The following is a 19,416-nucleotide window of genomic DNA, read 5'->3' as shown; positions in this document are numbered from 1 at the left end:
TAAATAAAAATCTGCAAAAGCAACAGAGATGTCCAAAGCAGACATCCAAGCAACCTCCACCCCCAACACAAACCATAAAGCACATACTTCACAAAACCAGCGTGCCACACAATCACAGCCCTTAAGGCAAAATAACATACCCAACATACTAGTAATAGGTGACTCTATAGTCAGGCACACTGACATCCCACTCACTAGGCTGAACAAGGAGAAGGTTACTGTTAGCTGCCTGTTAGGTGCCAGGATCCGCCACATAACACAAACACTCAGGTCATTCCAGATCAAGTGCAAATACAACTCTGTCATTGTCCATGTTGGTGTGAATGACCTGAGCTGTACCTCCCTGGACTACATGAAATGAGACATGGAAGAGCTCACCTATCATGTAGCCCAGGCTGGTATGACCCTGACCCTGAGTAGCTTCCTGCCCTCACCAAGAATGATACCTCAGTATAAAGACAAAATTATTAATTTCAACAATTGGCTAAGTTTCTGGTGTCATTCTAAGGGGATCCAGTGTCTGTCCGCCTGGGATGACATGCTCGACAAGCCACGCTGCTTCGCTAGAGACAGCTTGCACCTGCCACCTTTAGGCTTTCGAATATTGGTCAAAGCTCTTGCCACCCACATAGTGCCTTTTTAGGCAAGGCTAAAAAGACAAACCCACTACCGTAAATAGCACAAGTAACAAAATTCTGAGGGTAATGCTACTCAATGCCAGAAGTCTAAACCTCAAAATGCACACACTTGAGGCACTCCTCAGTATGGAGAAAATAAATTTATATATGTGCAGTAACAGAAACCTGGTTTAAGGCTCCAGAGAGCACCCCAGCACTACCAGGCTACAACCCATACCATACATTTCGGCCACAGAACCTGGACCGAAATACAAAAGGCGGGGGAGTATCCATATTCATCAGGGATACCCACATCTCCAGGTTAGAGGCACAGCACGATGCTCCAGAGATCATCCATGTGCAACTAACAATGGGCAAAACTGCAATTCAAATTGCAGCTTGCTACAGATCACCCACCATGTCCCAGGATCCTCATTCCCTGTTTCTGGAAACACTGGGAAACATGAAGGTCCTACCAAACACCATAATATTGGGTGATTTCAACTACCCAAACATTAACTGGGAGAACTACTCAAGTACTAACTCCCTTGCCCAACATTTCCTAAAATTTATAAACTCAAACATCCTGGATCAACTGGTCAACACTCCCACCAGAGGTGACAACATATTGGATCTGGTCATCACCAACATGGGCGACCGATGTTCCACACCAGAGGTCAACCCCTCATTGGTTATATCTGACCATAAACAAATCACTTTGGATATCCACATTCCGCCCCCACCCCCGGACAAGGAAACCACCATAAAAAACTTTTCAAAAGCAAACTTCATGTTACTTAAGACCGAGGTGGAAAGTTTCAAAGCCCCCATGCTAAAGGATAATGCTGTCCAAGCTGCAAAATCCTTTACAAATGCATTCTACGGGAACTTACAAGAATGCATGGATCGTGCTATCCCAAGCAAATCCAAGACTCACTCCTCCAAGAAAAGGAAACTAGTCTAGTGGACTCCTGGCATAAACAAGCTATACAATAGAAGGAGGAAACTAGTACAGAAAAGAGTAAAATCCCAAGAAGGGAAGACATCCCTGATCAGTATCAGCAAGAAACTACGATCCCTCATAAAATTGTCCAAGGCAAGCTTCGAAAGAAAAATTGCCAAGGACTCCAAAGATAACCACAAGGCATTCTTTAGCTATGTCAAGAATCTAAGTGGCAATGCTCAGATTTGCCCAGAGTTAATGCAGAATGGCACAAAATACACTGAACCAACCAATATTGCCAACATCCTGGCAGACAGGTTTAGTGCAAACTTCACCCCCCTCCTCTTACCCCCAAAAGAGCCCATAACCATACCAGAAGAATGAAATTGCAGACAATCAGGTTAAAACAGCCCTCTCCAAAGCCAAAAACACAGCATCAATGGGACCGGATGGTGTCCCAAGCTGTTTCCTACATGAGCTCAAAGATGAACTAACCCCTCACCTAAACACACTGTTCAAACTCAGCCTCTCCACAGGCTACATACCCATAGAGTGGCACACAGCAACAATTATTCTGCTCCACAAAGGTAGAGCCACAACAGACCCTGGGAACTATCACCCTATAAGCCTGACTAGCTTGGTCTGCAAGGCTATGGAGCACATCATCATCATGTAACTCATTAACAAAGACATTGAGAACCTCCAAACACTGGACCCTACCCAGTTCAGCTTTGTTAAGGGTGGATCATGGCTCCTAAACCTGCTGGAATTCTTGGAGACAGTTACCAAGGCTATAGACGAGAGAAAGGTGGTACACACAGCATACCTAGACCTTGCAAAGGCCTTTGCCACCATTCTCCATTCTGGTATTATAGACAAACTCACCAGCCTGAACATAAACCCCTATGTCACATGATGGGTTGCCAATTGGCTCACGGACAAAACCCACATGGTGAGAGTTGGGGGAGCTAGGTCTGACTGTAAACCGGTTACAAGTGGTGTTCCCCAGGGCTCAGTCCTAGGACCCCTCCTGTTCGGCATATACTTCTCAGAGGTACAGGCAAGCACAGGAGGACTATGGCTGACCAAGTTTGCAGATGACTGCAAACTAGGGGTGATAATTGACTCTCTGGCTGACACAGACATCCTCCAAAAGGGTCTCACTGAGACGGATACCTGGTGTCAAAATCATGGCCACAAGCTAAATGCCAAAAAGTGCATAGTCATCCCCTTTGGAAAAAACAAAGTACACACAAACTATCACATAGGTGGTAGCCCCCTAAATACAGAAAATGTAATAAGGGATCTGGGGACCCAAATAGATAGTAATCTCTCCTTTGATAATCACATTGCCAAAGTGGTTAGAAAATCCTTCTATGTGGCTCGCCTAATCACAAAAGGGTTTGCATCCAGATCAAAAGAGGTCATTGTGCCCCTCTACTCATCACTCATCAGACTCATCATACAGTACAACGCCCCATTTGGAACGTACCTTACAAGACACCTGCAACAGCTGGAAAGACCACAGAAGTACCTCATCAACAGGATCACTGACCTCAAACAGATGCCCTATGCAGCTCGACTGAAGAAACTCCAGCTGTACTCGGTTGCATACCGTCTACTCAGAGGTGATCTCTGCCTGGCATACAAGGCCATGTCCAACCCAGAAATGATGGACATTCTCCACCTAAAGAAAACATTATCCCCTCACGCTCTAGGGATCTAAACCTCACCACAACAATAAATAGGACATGCTGGAGGGATAGATTCCTGTCCCAGAGACTTTCCATGCTTTGGAACAAGATTCCAATCTACATTAGGCAGATCTCCTCGCTAACACTCTTAAGATAAACCTTGATGAGTGGATGGAAAACAGAAAGTTTACCCTGGGGATCACTTCAGTGGGTCTGCTGGAAAGAGGCACAGGGAACTAATTTAAGGGGGCAGCAAAAGCCAACATGTTCTGGCTAGGCTTATAAATGCCTTCGGGCAGATCGTCTAATACCTACCTATGAACCTAATGCAAAATGTGGAACACTACCTTTTACACAGCATGGAACATATGTACAAACTGTGGAACACTACCTCTTAACATGGGACAGACATGCAAAATGTGGAACACTACCTCTTAGACAGCACGTTCATAGCATGGTTAATGCCATTTTCATACTTATTTTTTCCGCACTTATTTTTGTTCTTATTTTTCTGAACTGTCTCTGATTTTCTAGTAAATCACTAAAAATTACAGAGTAGTCAATGACATCAAATATTAGAGTTGCACGCTTCTTATGGTCTTGAAAATGCATATTGCTGCAAAACCTGTTGTTTTGTTAACTTTGTCAGTTAGAGTAATATATATACATTTTCCCTGATTTTTGGGCCGTGGTTCACCAATTATTTTTGGCTTTGTCTCTGATTTTAAGCAAAGTTGAGAGCTAAAGGAAGGCATGGCACACATTCTACAGCACGCCTAAGGACTGTAAAGCAATTTTTCTTCTGATACATACCTTATGACAACTATGGTAATATCCATACACTGCACAGCCCCTGGCAGTGACATGGAGGCATCTCACCAAATATTCAAAACATTGCCAATAAAGCTCTACTAAGCTGTTGCATAACATGCTCTAAAATAGTTTGCTCTGGAAAGTGATCTATATAACAAGTAAACCGGGAAGAATGCAATGCTGAGTGTTATCCAGTTGCTAAATAAATGCATATTTAACAACCACAGTTCAAATTAAAAAAGTTAAAATAAGCACATAAGCAGTAACTTGACAAGTACTTAGAGTAATGTGGAATGTAGTATGCCAGAAAAGGACCAAACTGTGCTATCAAGTCTATGTATTTGTGGAATTTCCAATTATGTATTAATCTAAGTACATTTTTGTGTCCTCAGAGGGCCAGACCACTCTCTGTTAACAAAGCCAAAGCAGCAGCTACATAATCAATGGTTCCACTTCATATCGTCGAATTATCATTTCATCAAATTGCAAATCGAGACCAAATCGTCAGAAACTCAAATAGTCGAAAACTCATAACATTGAATCTCAAATCACTGAAAACTATAAAGCAACTAGAAATATCATCCCAGACACTGTTTTACTACGTTTATGCAGGGGGGGGCAAGCCCCTCTGCACCCCCCATGTGGGGAGCTCTGCCCCCCACACGCCCCGTACATTAAATATACCAACTCCAAGATCGCACTACAGTGGGGAGTGCAGAGGGCTTGCCCCCCTGCATAAACGTAGTAAAAACTCTGTGGGGTGTTATTTCTAGTTGCTTTATAGTTTTTAATGATTTGAGATTCAATGTTTTGAGTTTTTGACGATTTGAGTTTCGATGATGTGCAATTCGATGAAATGATAATTCGATGATATGAAGTGGAACCTAATCAATACATCATGGCAAGGCTGCTTCCTTTCCTGATTGGGTTTCCCAAAGCGTAGTCCACTCAGCCAAATTCTGTTTGCTTTCTGCATACATTAAAAATGCTTTCTCTTTTGGGGGTATGAATACTCTTTTTTCTTCCATTCAGTAAAAATATCACACCTGGAAAACATTGTCTCCACTCTGCCACTATTCCAGTACAGAAGGTACATGGATCCATTTGGGAAACTATGTATGAACCACTTTGACAACTGTATCAAACAGTTTGGTTGCTGAAAATAGAACAGAATGTTTAAGGAAACAGAAATGTTCCTTAGGTTGGATTTGTTTTGGGCCACACTGCTTCTTTGACATATTTGTCAGAATCAGGCTTACTTTGATAAGTGCCTGTTGTATTCTCTTTCCAGAAATTCATAGCATTTCTATTAGTGGTACCCCGAGTGGCTGACACTGTGTCTCTGGCAGGGTTGAGGCTACAGAGACAAATAAGAGATTAGATTTTTTGGACACACACACCTAGTCATAACCACAATGATCCCACCATCTGAGTGGTGTCCCATTTCTTCTTACTAAGCACCAAGTTTTACTAGCACATCAACTTTGCCACATTAAGGTATTACTATACATTTTGCCCATATGAATGGTTCACCAATATGAATACAGTTGCAGAAACAATATTCTTCAAGTCAAATTTGCACTTCATCCGTAAACCTGTATTAGATGGTCCAGACCTGGACAGATTAACATTAATTTATAAAATAGCTATATGGAATAAATCCCAGATCTCTAAAGGCAGCTCCACCAAAATCAAAAGTATCAAGGAAGCAAGGAGCCACTTCACCAAAGAAAAGGATTTATTAAAAAACTCAACAAGGCAAAATACTAAAAACAACGTGACAAAATGATAAAAACAATACGGGATAAGAACTTTCAGTGTTAAACCTTCTTCATAGCCTTAGTTACTCCCAATTATGAGCATCTATTTAAAAAACAAATCCTAACCAACCAGCATTCATCTAAGGAGCCTCTGCCCCTTCAGAACAGGTTTAAGGGTGACTACTCCATTAAAGCCAAGCAGCTTATCTACTTGCAGAATAATTATCAACCATATTTCAGTCTTATTGCATATGTCACCTTCCCTCACTCTTTCATGAATTAAATCTAGCACTAAAAAAGAAAATATATGTCCAGGATTCTTCCTTAAGTGCTGTGATAAAGCAATATTCTCATTAACAAGCCTAATGTTGCACAGGTGGCAGAGAATCCTTTCCTTAAAAGGTCTGTTGTTCTTGCCTATGTAAAAATCAGTGCAGCAATGACATAGTGCTGCACATATTACATTTCGTGCGTTTCAGTCTACATATACATGCAACTTATAGACTTTAGATGTATAGGATGTATAAAATTATTGCTGTTATTAATATATGGACATGCCTTGCAGCTCTTGCAGGAAAATGTCCCTTCCTTAGAATAGCCAACCCCACGATTTAGTACATCCTTGTGGCATAATATACCCTTCACATTTTGTTTGTTCTTAAAGATGAACATGGGGGTCTCCCTAACAATGTTCTTTATAACCTCATCAATCATTAAGAATCTCCAATTTTTCTTCACTATTTCACACACTTATCACATGTCACTGCTGTAGGTAAGTAGGCATCTCATGCGTTCAGCTATATGCCTCTCTTCATGTGGTTGTGTCCAATGAGTCGCATTCTCATCTCTGCCATCAGAAAAATAGGGTTACTTTTTGTCCTTCTTAAAAATTTAGTGGCAAGATAACCCTCTTGTATTTCTTTCTTTGTATATCCACGTATGCAAATTGATCCATCAGTTGACTTGTTTCATCTTCCTCAACCATATCATCAGTGCACAACCTAGATATTTTAGTAGCTGCCCCTTCACAATATGTGAATATACATGCCAGGGATGCATGCATGTTCTATGTAAAAGAATATTCCTCCAACAATCCTTTGTGTATCTTGCTGCTCAACTTCCCTTCTGTGTTCAGTGACAACGTGATATCCAAAAATTCTATCTCACATGTGGGCATCAATACTTCAAACTCTAGAAATGATGTATTGCTCAGGTAATCAACAGAATTGAATAACTCCTCTTCATTACCATTCCACAAGAGGACTATATCATCCACAAATCTGCCATAGTAATCAATATTCACCTTCCAAGTGTTGCCACTGTTGAAAATATGTTCCTCTTCCCATTTAGCCATCACTAAGTTGGAAATATTATTGGCACAAGACGTGCCCATCGCCACTCCCCATTTCTGTCAGTAATGTTGTTCACCATATACAAAAACATTATTCTCCAATATGATGTTCAGTAACATACAAATATGTGTGATAGTGACTATATCAAGTATTTCATTCTGTCCAGGAGACTCACATATAGCTCTGATACCAAAACTATTCAGTATCACCATAAACAGACTCTTGACATTGACAGTGACCATAAAGGTTGCACTCTCTAATCTTGATTTGCTGGCATAAAGTGTTTCTAAAAAATGTGGGGTGTCCCTTAACACAGTTGTGGCTTTGAGAAGTATTTGCTTCAGATGATGTTTGACATATATTGAGGCAGGTTCAGTGACCCAACTCCTCCCAGAGACAATAGGTCATAGGGGTGGATCATGTTTATTCTTATGCACCTTAGGCAAATTGTTGAACACTAGGGTCATTGGATGCTCAAATTTCAGATACTCATATAGCTCTGAAGTAATATCCCTAGCCATCATAAGTTCAAATAGAGTATCATTGACCCCTTGGGCAGTTCTACGAGCTTCCCATTTGGGCATCTTGTGATAGGTATTATCGTCATTAAGCATATTCAACATCCTTCTATGGTAGTCATCAGCATCTAGGATCATGATAGCACCCCCTTTGTCTGCTGGTTTTATAATGATATTGTTATCCTTAAGCAGATCCTGTAAGGCATGCCTTTCACTTGGTGTTAAATTGTGAATTTTCTTATTATTACAGCCATGCCTTATATCAGCCACTTCCATCTCACACATCCAAATAAACATTTCTACAGCTGGATGGAATACTGGTACAAAGATACTAGGTTTCCTAAAAGAGTCATTGTCCTTGCCATCCTCCTGTTGGCCAAATATACTTCTCAAAGTTACATCCCTGCTGAAACACTTTATATCAATTGTAAATTCACTTAATTGTAACTGAAATGCTGGAATGAATGGGAGTCCTTTGTTCAATAAGGACAACTGCACTCTATCCAAAATATGTTTAGAAAGATTTATCACCAAGGAATCTTTTTCAAATATTATATTCATATCACTGCGTTCCTTCTTTTCCTACCCCTGCTCCAGGATCAATCCTGTTGTGTATTCTGTTCCTTGAACAGGACTGGCAGTTTCAGAAAAAAATGGAATATGTAATGCATTGTCCTTTGGCTTAGTGCCTGTGTCAAGGGAGTGTATTGTTGTATCAACACTGCTGTGTTCTATTTCATCCCATTGACTCTAGGACTTGTATTAATCTCATTGGTATTTCCAATTGAGGACTGGACTGAAGAATGGTCTTTGGGGTAATTTGCTGCTCTGATGTTATTAACACCACTATTCCCATTACGCTTCACCTTAGAAATACGTGTAATGTTCAATTCATGTTCAGCCATATTCAAATGTACTCCTCCTTTAATTCTCTCATTCTAATTCTTTGTCCATTCAAAGATATTTCCATTTGCAAAATCATAATAGACTCTTGCTAATTTCCTGGTCTTTATATTTTTAAGTCTGCTGGCAAACATACATAAATTATGTTGCAGTCTCTCAGTTCTCTCAAAAACGTAGTGTCATCCAATTCAAGCTGTTTATTTCCTATTATTTTTGCTACTTCTTCCTCAAGTGGTTTAAAGTGATTGACTAATAGCTTAATATAGTTAAAGCTAATTTTGAGGTTCAATGTCTGTTATTTAGCTGGTAGCTCAGGTTGCGAGTTGCCATATGTGGGCAAACACCTAATTCTGAGTCCTTTCAACACAATATGATACTGTAAGAAGGCATCTAGGTGAAAACACCACCACCACTGGAGTCTTTTAAGCTTATTAGCAATATTTTTCACTTCCACAAAAATTTTATCAAATACCTCAGTCCCAGGGGATGTGTCACAGACCTCAGATGCAGCATTGCTTAAATCCAATTTCAACAGGGCATTTGTTTTATAATTGGATGCTCTTAATTGGGAGTAACTAAGGATCTGAAGAAGGTTTAACACCGAAAACACTTATCCCATATTGTTTTTATCATTTTGTGATGTTGTTTTTATTATTTTATCCTGTTGAGTTTTTTAATAAATCCTTCTCTGTGGTGAAGCAGCTCCTTGCTTTCTTGATACACTTGATTTTGGTGGAGCTGCCTTTAGTGATCTGGGATTTATTTCGCATAGTTACTATGTTTTGTTTCATCTCAGATTGCACATGGCTGAAGGATATACAAATGCAATGTCTGCTGAGCATAATGTCAGGATTAAGTTATAAAGTGATAAACAAACCTTATTCTGGGAATGTCTATTTTTTTATGGAATTTAAATTATGTTGCGTTATTTTTATACTTTCAAGGTGCCTTTTGAATCATTTTATTATCCTGTCAATTCATTCATACCTTTCAGGCAGGGGAAATAATGTCAGCATACACAGGGTCACATACTATTTGGTGATATAATCATTAGGGGGAATGCAATAAAGCCTACACTGATTAATTTTCCATGTAGGCATAGTGGCAAGGAGATTACATGGAAGTAAACAGCTGTGTGATCCAGTAAACAGAGCTGAGGGACGTGCACAAGTATTCCAACATGGAAGTGTTCGTGACATGCAAATCACCTCATAAGCAGGTGAATTGCATGCAAATGAGGGTGTAGACTGATCCAGCAAGCCGATATGCAGTCATGCAGATCCCATGATGGTGTCAGAAGTGTACATGGAAAAAATCCATGTACGTGAAATTAAAAAGTGAACAGGGGCTGTAAAAGCTCTGTTAGAAGGTCAGAAATAGCAAATCAGGCACAGATATGTGCAAATCTATGCCATGTGCATCCAAAAACTAATGAAACAAAATTTAAAATAATTTTTTAATACCCATATAATGTTTGTGTGGCACACAGCAGTGCGCAAACATGCTGTTATGCAAAACAAATATTTAAAAGTGTAAAAAATGAAAAAAAAATATGCGACAATAATGCATTATAGGACCTTGCATGGAGTATGTACAGTGGTAGATGTCTGTGGTTGGTAAGGAAGCAGGTCCTGGAATAGTGTAGTATCCAGGTTGTGTGCACAGATCTGTATGCAAATGAGCTGGAGTTGCTGAATGGCAAAACTGGTTATCCGTGCCCACAAATAAAGCCCGTTTAACCACAGAACCATGTTAGTGTCCACAGAAGATGCAGCTGACATCAAAAAGGGGTGTGTATCTATGTCTTTAGGCACATTGGAGCACAGCAGCACCTGTGTGCATACAGCACCTGTGAGCTGAGCAGGGGTGTGTGTGTCCAGTGCTGCTAAGCTGTGTTTAGCTTCAGGCCAGCTGATTTAAGCTGTGCTGAGCATGCCTATTCATGGTGATGTGTCTGTTGACTGTTGAGAATTGCTTATACCTGCGGCGAGGGTTTGTGCACCATGACTCAGTCCTTACCAAGGAAGGATGTCAAAAAATAAAAAAAAAAATGGCTGAAAAAGCCAATTATATATAAATTACTGATGAGACCTGTTCCACCTAAACTGGGCCATTCCAACCCCTCAGTGATGTACTTGGCAGGTGGAATGTATCATAGTTAGCCAATCACACAGGCTGCATCTGCAGCAAAGCACTATAAAGTATGCATACACCTTATAATCTGATTTCCCCCCATACTCTCCACCTCTAGAGTACAGACTTGGGAATTTTAACTGAGAGAATGCTGGGACCTGCTGCAGCTCTGCTACATCTGTATGTGCTAGATGATGAGGCTAGTGCTCATGCTGCTGCTGAAAAAAGGCCTAGACTGAGAAGGAGAAGAGTGTTCAGGCTGAGGGTAACCTTCCAGGGACTACATGAGCTGGAGATTGTAGAGCTACAGGGTGGACAAGGATATACTACACAAACTCAGAGCTCTGCCTCCCTCAACTCAGACCCAGAGTCTACAGAGGGGAACCCATCCCAGTGGAAACAATGATATGTGTAGCCCTTAGGATACTAGCTACAGGTGCTTTTCAAAGTCAAACTAGGGATATGATAGGGGTCTCACAGGCATCGGCATCCAGGGTACTCCACTAGTTTCTGAATGCCATGCAAACACATGGCAGTGAGCACATTTATTTACCCCTGTGGAGAGGGCCAACAGTCTGCATTTCTTCTACCATGTAGCACACTACCCTGAGGTACTGGGTGCCATAGACTGCACTCATGTCCACATTAAAGTACTGCCCATTGAGGAGGGTAGAGTCTACGTCAACTGTAAGGTGTATCACTCCATCAACTGTGAGGTCATGTGCAATGCCCAGGGCATTACCATGAATGTGTGTGCTGGCAACCCTGGCAGTTACCATGACTCCCATATCTGACATGCATCACAGCTGTACCAGATGTTTGCCAGGGAGGACATCCCATACAGCCATCTACTGGGGGATGCTGGCTACACATTGTAACCTTGGATGACACCCATCAGAAATGCACACACACCTACCAAACACTGCCATAAAGAGGCACACGCATAATCTAGGAACATCATAGAGTGTGTGTTTAGGCTGCTCAAGTCATGGTTCCTGTGCCTCTATATATTTGGTGGAGCCTTGCAGTACTCTCCATTCACATGTGCACAGAAGTTCACAGTACGCGCCATTCTACACAATATGATCCTGTGAAAAACAGCTGTGGCAGGATCGTCACAGGGAAGAGACACACAGCCCTCCACCAGTGCCTAGGTTCTCACAGCCACACCCACAGGGGGACTTGGAGGAGGTTCCCCTAAGGCTGTCCTTTAGGCAGACATAGGTGTGCCTAGTATGCCCTGGCTTTTGACAAGAGACAACACATAGCACATGCATTGACAACCTAGGGTCCTAGGGAATGACACATTACTCTGACTCGCATACATAGTAAAAAGGATGCCAGCCACACCATAGAACCTGTACCTAACCAGATATTAGCTGTGTATTGCATGCATCAGACAGAGTCAGCCCCAAAACATAGGTCTCTCAGCTGCTATACTCATAAGGTAAGTCACTCTCTTATACAACAAATGTAAGGGGTACTAGACTATGGTAGCATATGTATGGACCTGCTGCATGTATGCAAGAGAATAGAGTGGGCTACTGGGCAACTTGCAGAGATCTAACAGCCACTTGGGACAACAGGTACTCTAGCCAATACTGAGTGCTGCATAATAATCATTAGGCCATATGGTTGGAAACCCCAATGCATTATGCATTGGAAATGCCAAACAGTGGGGTTATAGGACAGATGCCCGACTGTCAATGCCAGAGTCTCCTATCCCAACACATCTGTGTTCCCATACAACTGCAGTAACAGAGTATGTTTACAAGGGTATATCAGCAGACCACACATTTCCAGGGCTGTGACATAAAACCCTGCCACATATTTTACCCACAAAATGCAGGGGTCAGTGTATGTCTGTATGCTGTTGATAGTGTAAATAATTAAACCTCTCACCCTGGTGGCTGGTGTGGCTCACTGGGCTAAGGACATTAGCATGGGTGATGGTGTTGATGGTTTAAAGCTGGTAGGATCTACAACTTTTGCATGTGAGTTACTCATATGGTAGGAGTCCAACAGGCTGCCATAACACCACAATCTGTTACTGCAAGACAGTAGGACAAAGCCAGAGAAAATGGGGGGACAGAGGGCCAATCCTACAGATAGACATTATACACGGTCTGAGTGGCTAGTATAACAACAGGTTGCAACAGGTCAGATTAGCTGCAGGATGTAAAGGCCCTCACTTAAATGTCTCAGTAGTTACAACACTTCAGTGCCTGCATTTTACAGTATAGTATTGGAAAGCCACAACTGTATGAGGAAGGGAGCAGACATATGGGGAAATAGGTCAGACATTCTGCACAACCATGTACAGGGAGAGATATGCAAACTGTATATGGTGTTACAGTATGTACCGCAGTCACATCAAACCTCTCAACCTCTTACAGCAACAAATCTGGTGAAAGCCATGAATATAAGTGGGACAAAGGCCCAAAAATAAAGGCACATGTTAAATATTGCACTTACAAATGTAAAGAATTTCACTCATGAATCTCCTGAAGTGTCTGCAGTCTGCATCTCAAATGCCTGTCATTATTTTCTAATGTCACTCTTTAATGATTTGTCACTAATGTGTCACAAAATCACAATGTTATGTAACATGGACCAAAGATATGAGGCAACTATCTAGATATTCTGTGCATATCTATACAATTGATAGGTATGAGTCACATATTACATTCAGCAAACAGCCAGGGAATGCCTTGGACAAAATAATAGCGAAGTGCTGGAGTGTGGAAACAGGTGTAGCAGCCAATGGTCTGCAGCACACAATATCCTGGAGTGGAGTACAGGTAGGTGTGTCCTGGATTCACCTTGCAAGTACAGACAGTCACACTGAGCATGCTCCTACACTTAGCTAACTTGAGCCCATGTCTCTTGCTCCTTCCGCCCAAAGAACAGCTATTTGGAAATACGTTTGTGCATTCAGACAGCTATGCATGTCTCCCCCTATTCCCCTCGAACATGATTACTGTAGCCGTCAGTATGTGGCATATCTATATGTATATGTTAACATAAGATAATGTATGTATGTATATGTATGTATATTTATGTATATATATATATATATATATATATATATATATATATATATATATATATATATATATATATATATATATGTATATATATATATATATATATTTATTATATATATATATATATATATATATATATATATATATATATATATATATATATATATATATATATATATATATATATATATATATATATATATATATATATATATATATATATATATATATATATATATATATAGCTAAATAATGTCTGGACTGATATACACTCTCCACATATATCTACATAACACAGTTACATAATGTACACACACAGCAAGAGTTAAGATGACATCCCTGTCATACACAAATATACATATACATGTGTGTGTGTGTGTGTGTGTGTTTGTGTGTGTGTGTGTATGTACGGATGACCCCACTTACATGCAGAATGCTAGGGTTATCTGCACCTACACATCACAACAGTTGTCTGATAGTAACACAACAATGCAGCAAAAGGATATAATCCACACACCCACAGAACCCTGTGCCTGTGCATTGTCACCCTGTTTACAGACAACGGTGACCAGGTGGTGTAATGTGCAATGTTTGTAATGCAGGCTTTGGACAAGCCATATTGTCCATGGCCAACTGTCCACCTACCAAACTGCAACCAGCCAGACAGGGCCAGACAGGAAACTGTACACACATAGCAGGGGTATTAACAGGTATCCCATTTCTATGACACTAGAGACAATAGCAACAGCATTCTGGAGCACTCTGCAGCCCACACATGCTGTGTAATGCAAGGCCACTTTGCGTAGGCAACAAGTACTGTGGCTGCATCCATAAATGCAACAAACATAACCTGCGGCACATGCAATAAGTACTGTGAGCTATAGTGTGTACAACTAGATAGGTAGGGGTTTTACTCTCACAGCAGGTAACTCTCTGTGTCTGCGTGTGTGTATACAGATATATCCCTTGCACCAGTAAAGACATGCCCATTTGGCCTATCTCTGTGCAATGGTTAGTCATTTTATGGCCTTGTAACCAGCTGCTTTCCTCAACATTGGCCCCCTTTACAAAGCCTGCTGAGGTCATCCGCCTTAACATTACTGGCTGACAGTCTACTTTCAAGTAATCTCTGTGGTGCATGCAGTAAGTGGTGCAAGCTGTGCTATATACTACTAGGTAAGTAGGGGTTCTAATCTCACAGCATCCACCTCTCTGTGCATAGATATTACCCCTTGCAGCAGTACAGACTTGTCTATCTCTGAGTAATGGCTATATATTTTAAGGTCCTTTGACTATCTGATGGCCTCTACATTGGCCTCCTTTACAAAGTCTGCTGATGTCATACACCTTAACATCACTGGCTGACAGTCTACTTTCAAGTAATATCTGTGGCGCATGTAATACGTACTATAAGCTGTAGTGTGTAGTATTAGATAGGCAGGGTTCTAATCTCACTTCAGACAACACTCTATGTTTGTATATGTGTACATGTATCCATCTGCAGGGCTATGGACAAACCCAAATAAGAAATCTCCAAGCAAGGGTTATGCACTTTATAGGCCTAAGACTAGCTGCTGGCCTCTAAATTCCCTCCCCTTCAAGGCCTGCTGATGTCATCCACCTTAGGAGTACTAGCTGATAGTCAAAAATTAGATAAACTCTGTGGCACATGTGATAACTACTGTAAGCTATAGTTTGTAATAGTGGATAGGTAGGGGTTTTAGTCTCCCACCAGCCAACTCTGTGCGTATGTGATTACAGATATGTCCCCTAGTATTATGACGGACATGCCCATATGGGCTAGTTATGTGCAATGATTATGCATTTTACAGTCCTGTGACAAGCTCCAGATCCTATATAGGCTTCACTGAAGTCTGTCAGCATCTAGATTTGTATGGTCAGAAAACCCAGGTGACATGTATAAAGGGTAGAAGACCTTCTTGCAAAGTATGAATGCATAATTATGCCAACTGTCTGCTTTGTCCTAGACACGACCTTCTACACATATGCACCTACGGAACCATGCAAAAATACTGCCGTACTTTGTTGATGTCATATTTCTGTTGTGCTGCCATGCCATTCTGTGTCACTGTACTGCTGCCATGTGTCCATAGAATAAGCACTCAAACCCCTGGAACAGAAAAATCACAGGTTCGTGATACACCTGCCATTTTGTCACATTACCACCAGTCTAACATCATGAACCTAATATACACAAGGTTTGCTGTGTAGTCATGACACATGCCAGCACACAGTACCTGTTGTGGCCCACAGCACCTGCAAAGGCATAATAATACTGCACTACACAAATACATTGAAAATAATATAGTCACCCTGTGCATCAGACACATATTTGCATGTCCCTGCATCGATGGCACAGATGGCAGGGATGTGGCACAGGTATTATCACATGCATAGGGTGTGGTGTGGGGGTGCAAGAGACCTAGGCTGTGACATACAGTTGGCAGCATGTGTATGAGTCAGGAAGGGGTGCTGGACATATGTGCTGTGGAGAGTGCCATGTGTGTCTGTGGGACCTGCATGTGACAGTGATGTTTGAGGGTGTGCATGTACAGAGTCAAACTCAGTGCTAGCCCTACACATATGTATGTTGGATAGCTGTGGACTGTACATGGCAGAGTGAACAGGTCACCGTCTCTGGCCATGAATGTGGGAACTTGCTTTATCAGGAGTGCACTGGCACCATCATGCCCAAGGTTGGATGTGGGGCTAGTGCCTGACAGTGACTACTGTCTGCTGGGCCCGTGTCACCCACGGGACTGCCCAGGACCATGTGCCCATGGTCTGACACATCGTGGTGTGGACAGCACACTTCCCTCTGTAGTCCTGGAGGTACTGCCACTATGGGGGCATGAGTGTGCATGGAAACGTGTTCACTCAGCTGATGGTGTTGTTGACCTACATCCACATGCCTGATGCTCTACCCTAACCAGATGTTCCAGCACATACAATGTGCACACAAAGAGACACTGTCTCAGCCCACTGTTTGTTCACTACATCAGTGAAACAATCCATGGTGTCACCAATGCACTGGAGGCTGTCACGGATGTCAGACTGTGTTGCATCCATGACCCTGAGCATCCATCTGATGTTGGGTTCAGTACATGCCTGTGCCTCCATGATGGCTCAAAACATGTGGCGAGTGAAGTCACCCGTGATGTCACACCTGCGACAGGAGGTAGATGGATAACAGTCCCCCTTCGAGCACCCCTGTCAATCTGCTTGTGTGGGACCTCGACAGCAGTCTGGCAATGGCCAATTTCTACACTCACAGGTGCCATAGTTGTCACACTGTCCTGTTCAATGTCAAAACCATGTAACTGTCTGATATATGTGGCCTCTGAGGACTGGGAATGTGTGGGCACACTGACTGTGTGCAGGGACAATGGGGCAAAAGAGGGATGCCAACCTCTGGGACAGATTCAGCCACTGAGAACCCCACCTGTGCCTCACTACAGCCACCATCTTCATCATCAGAGCCTGATGGGACACTGACATTTGTTTGTGAGAAGGATAGACTCCAACCCCCCCCCCCCATTCACCTGTGAGGAGGAAGACAAAATCAGTACATTATTACTTGTACTATTATGTATGGTAATCCATACAGAGTCATACAGATGAGGAGCCACAAGTGCATTACCAGTCACACATCTCATCACTGATTTCATGTACAATACACAAGCACACAATGCACACAGACAAGACAGGAGCTTTCTAATATGCACTTCAGTGACATCCGGTGAATGCTGCCAGTACACTACACCTGTGGGGTATGCAATATGACAGTATGTGATAGAACTGCATATAATACCCAGTATACCTATCCTGAGAATGATATGCCTGCTGTAGTATCACTAATGCAGGTATGTACCATTTCCCTATAGTGAGTGAACAGGCATCCTGGAGTCATTGCCTCCTGTATAGCAGCCTAAATTATCCTTAATGACTATAACTGCAAATGTGTTAGTGTTTGTACAAATACACAGTTGTGATTATCCATTCTATGCACTGTATTTAACTGCTCCGATATGGAACATACAACTTTTCCACTCTGGCTAAGCATAACAGTTGTGCTTTGGGCTAAATGGGAGTCCTTAACAGGACCACAGACTTCAGCAATACTGGATGTACCTATAAAAATGTGAGGGAGAGGGATTGTCAGCAATACCAAATGCAGCACTGTTAGAGGGTAATACGTGCCTATAGCCACATGTACAGCAGCTAATGTGATACTGCATACATTGCTGATATTCTGAGTATGTGTGCACAACTGTGCATTAAAACAATCCCCCAGTGCAGATAGACCTGACACCCATCTACTGTTATGCGGTGCCTGCCACAATGACTGATACAGTATTACACTGGTGAACAAAGTAAGCTTACCTGGATGCTCCTCTGACGTGGACACTGTGACACCCACCTCCAGGATGTATGGGGTGATGGATACCTGGGAGCTGATGGTTGATTCTAGGTTTGCCAGGAATTCCTCTGTGGCTGTGAGTGGTTGCTCTGTTGCAGGCTCTCCACTGGTGTCAGCACGATCCCTGGCCATAGCAGCTGCTCTTTGATGTGCAGCATTGAGCATATCTGTGGCACTTTGTCAGACCTGCTCGTAGGTCCTGTCTTGATGATCACTTTGGTTAACCCCCCTGACAAGGTCACCCCCACAGTGCTGCACATTGGTCATGATGTTGTTGACAGTTTGAAAGCAGAATGTGATGATGCAGTCTGAGGCCATTCATTATAACAGCATTCTCAACAGCTGTGAATGGGGGATGCCTCCTGTGATACACTGTTCCTGAAAGAAAACAAGAGTGGGACACATTAAAGGATCAGATACATAGGCATTCTCTATGTACGGACCTGCACAACCAATATGGCCTGCACTATTCAATGCTCCCTCACCTGTCATACCCCACAGTCTATCAACATACTACATGTGTGACTATCACCAAGATAGTAGCAATACTGCATAAGTCCCAGTGTAATTCTGCTGTATGTCTCTACACCCATCACTGCAGTCTACTATGGTGTGTCCCCATGGGCAAGCTCCTGCTAATATGTCATACAGCCAGTGTTGGACAAATAGCTGTGTGATATTACAACAACTATACAGTCCAGCAGCAGCAGTGTACCACAATGACAGAAAGCAATGCAGACCTGCTGTAGTATATGTTCCGTATAGGCATCCCACCTCCCCACTATACAGATGCTTGTGAACTGTGAACATGTGCCTCATGAATATGTTCCTTTCGGCACAAACATGTGGATGTTAGACACATGGTTGGCCATTCATTGATGGTTGTTGATGAACACTAGGGAATCTGGCTGCCACATGCAAGACCCCTTTAAAAACACATATGGTACAGTAATATCTGTTAGTGTATTCATAGTTTTACATTGAATGGCCAATATGTATCTCCTGTTACTGAGGTTGGGCCTGTGTCCCCTCATTACTTATGGCTATGGCCAAATCCCTGGTGTAGGGGGTTGATAGCTATGTTAGCCATAGCTTTCAACCAATGAGGGACGAATGTCAACAAAACAGTGACCTAGCCAGGGTACATCAGGTACAGTCAGGGACACCTGTAGAATTCCAGCACTATTTGTGTGTT

Source organism: Protopterus annectens, chromosome 2.part2, assembly GCF_019279795.1.
Source record: "Protopterus annectens isolate FY-2018-M chromosome 2.part2, PAN1.0, whole genome shotgun sequence".
Classification (NCBI taxonomy): domain Eukaryota; kingdom Metazoa; phylum Chordata; order Ceratodontiformes; family Protopteridae; genus Protopterus; species Protopterus annectens.
The sequence above is the reverse complement of the archived record's forward strand: the minus strand, read 5'-3'. Positions refer to the sequence as shown.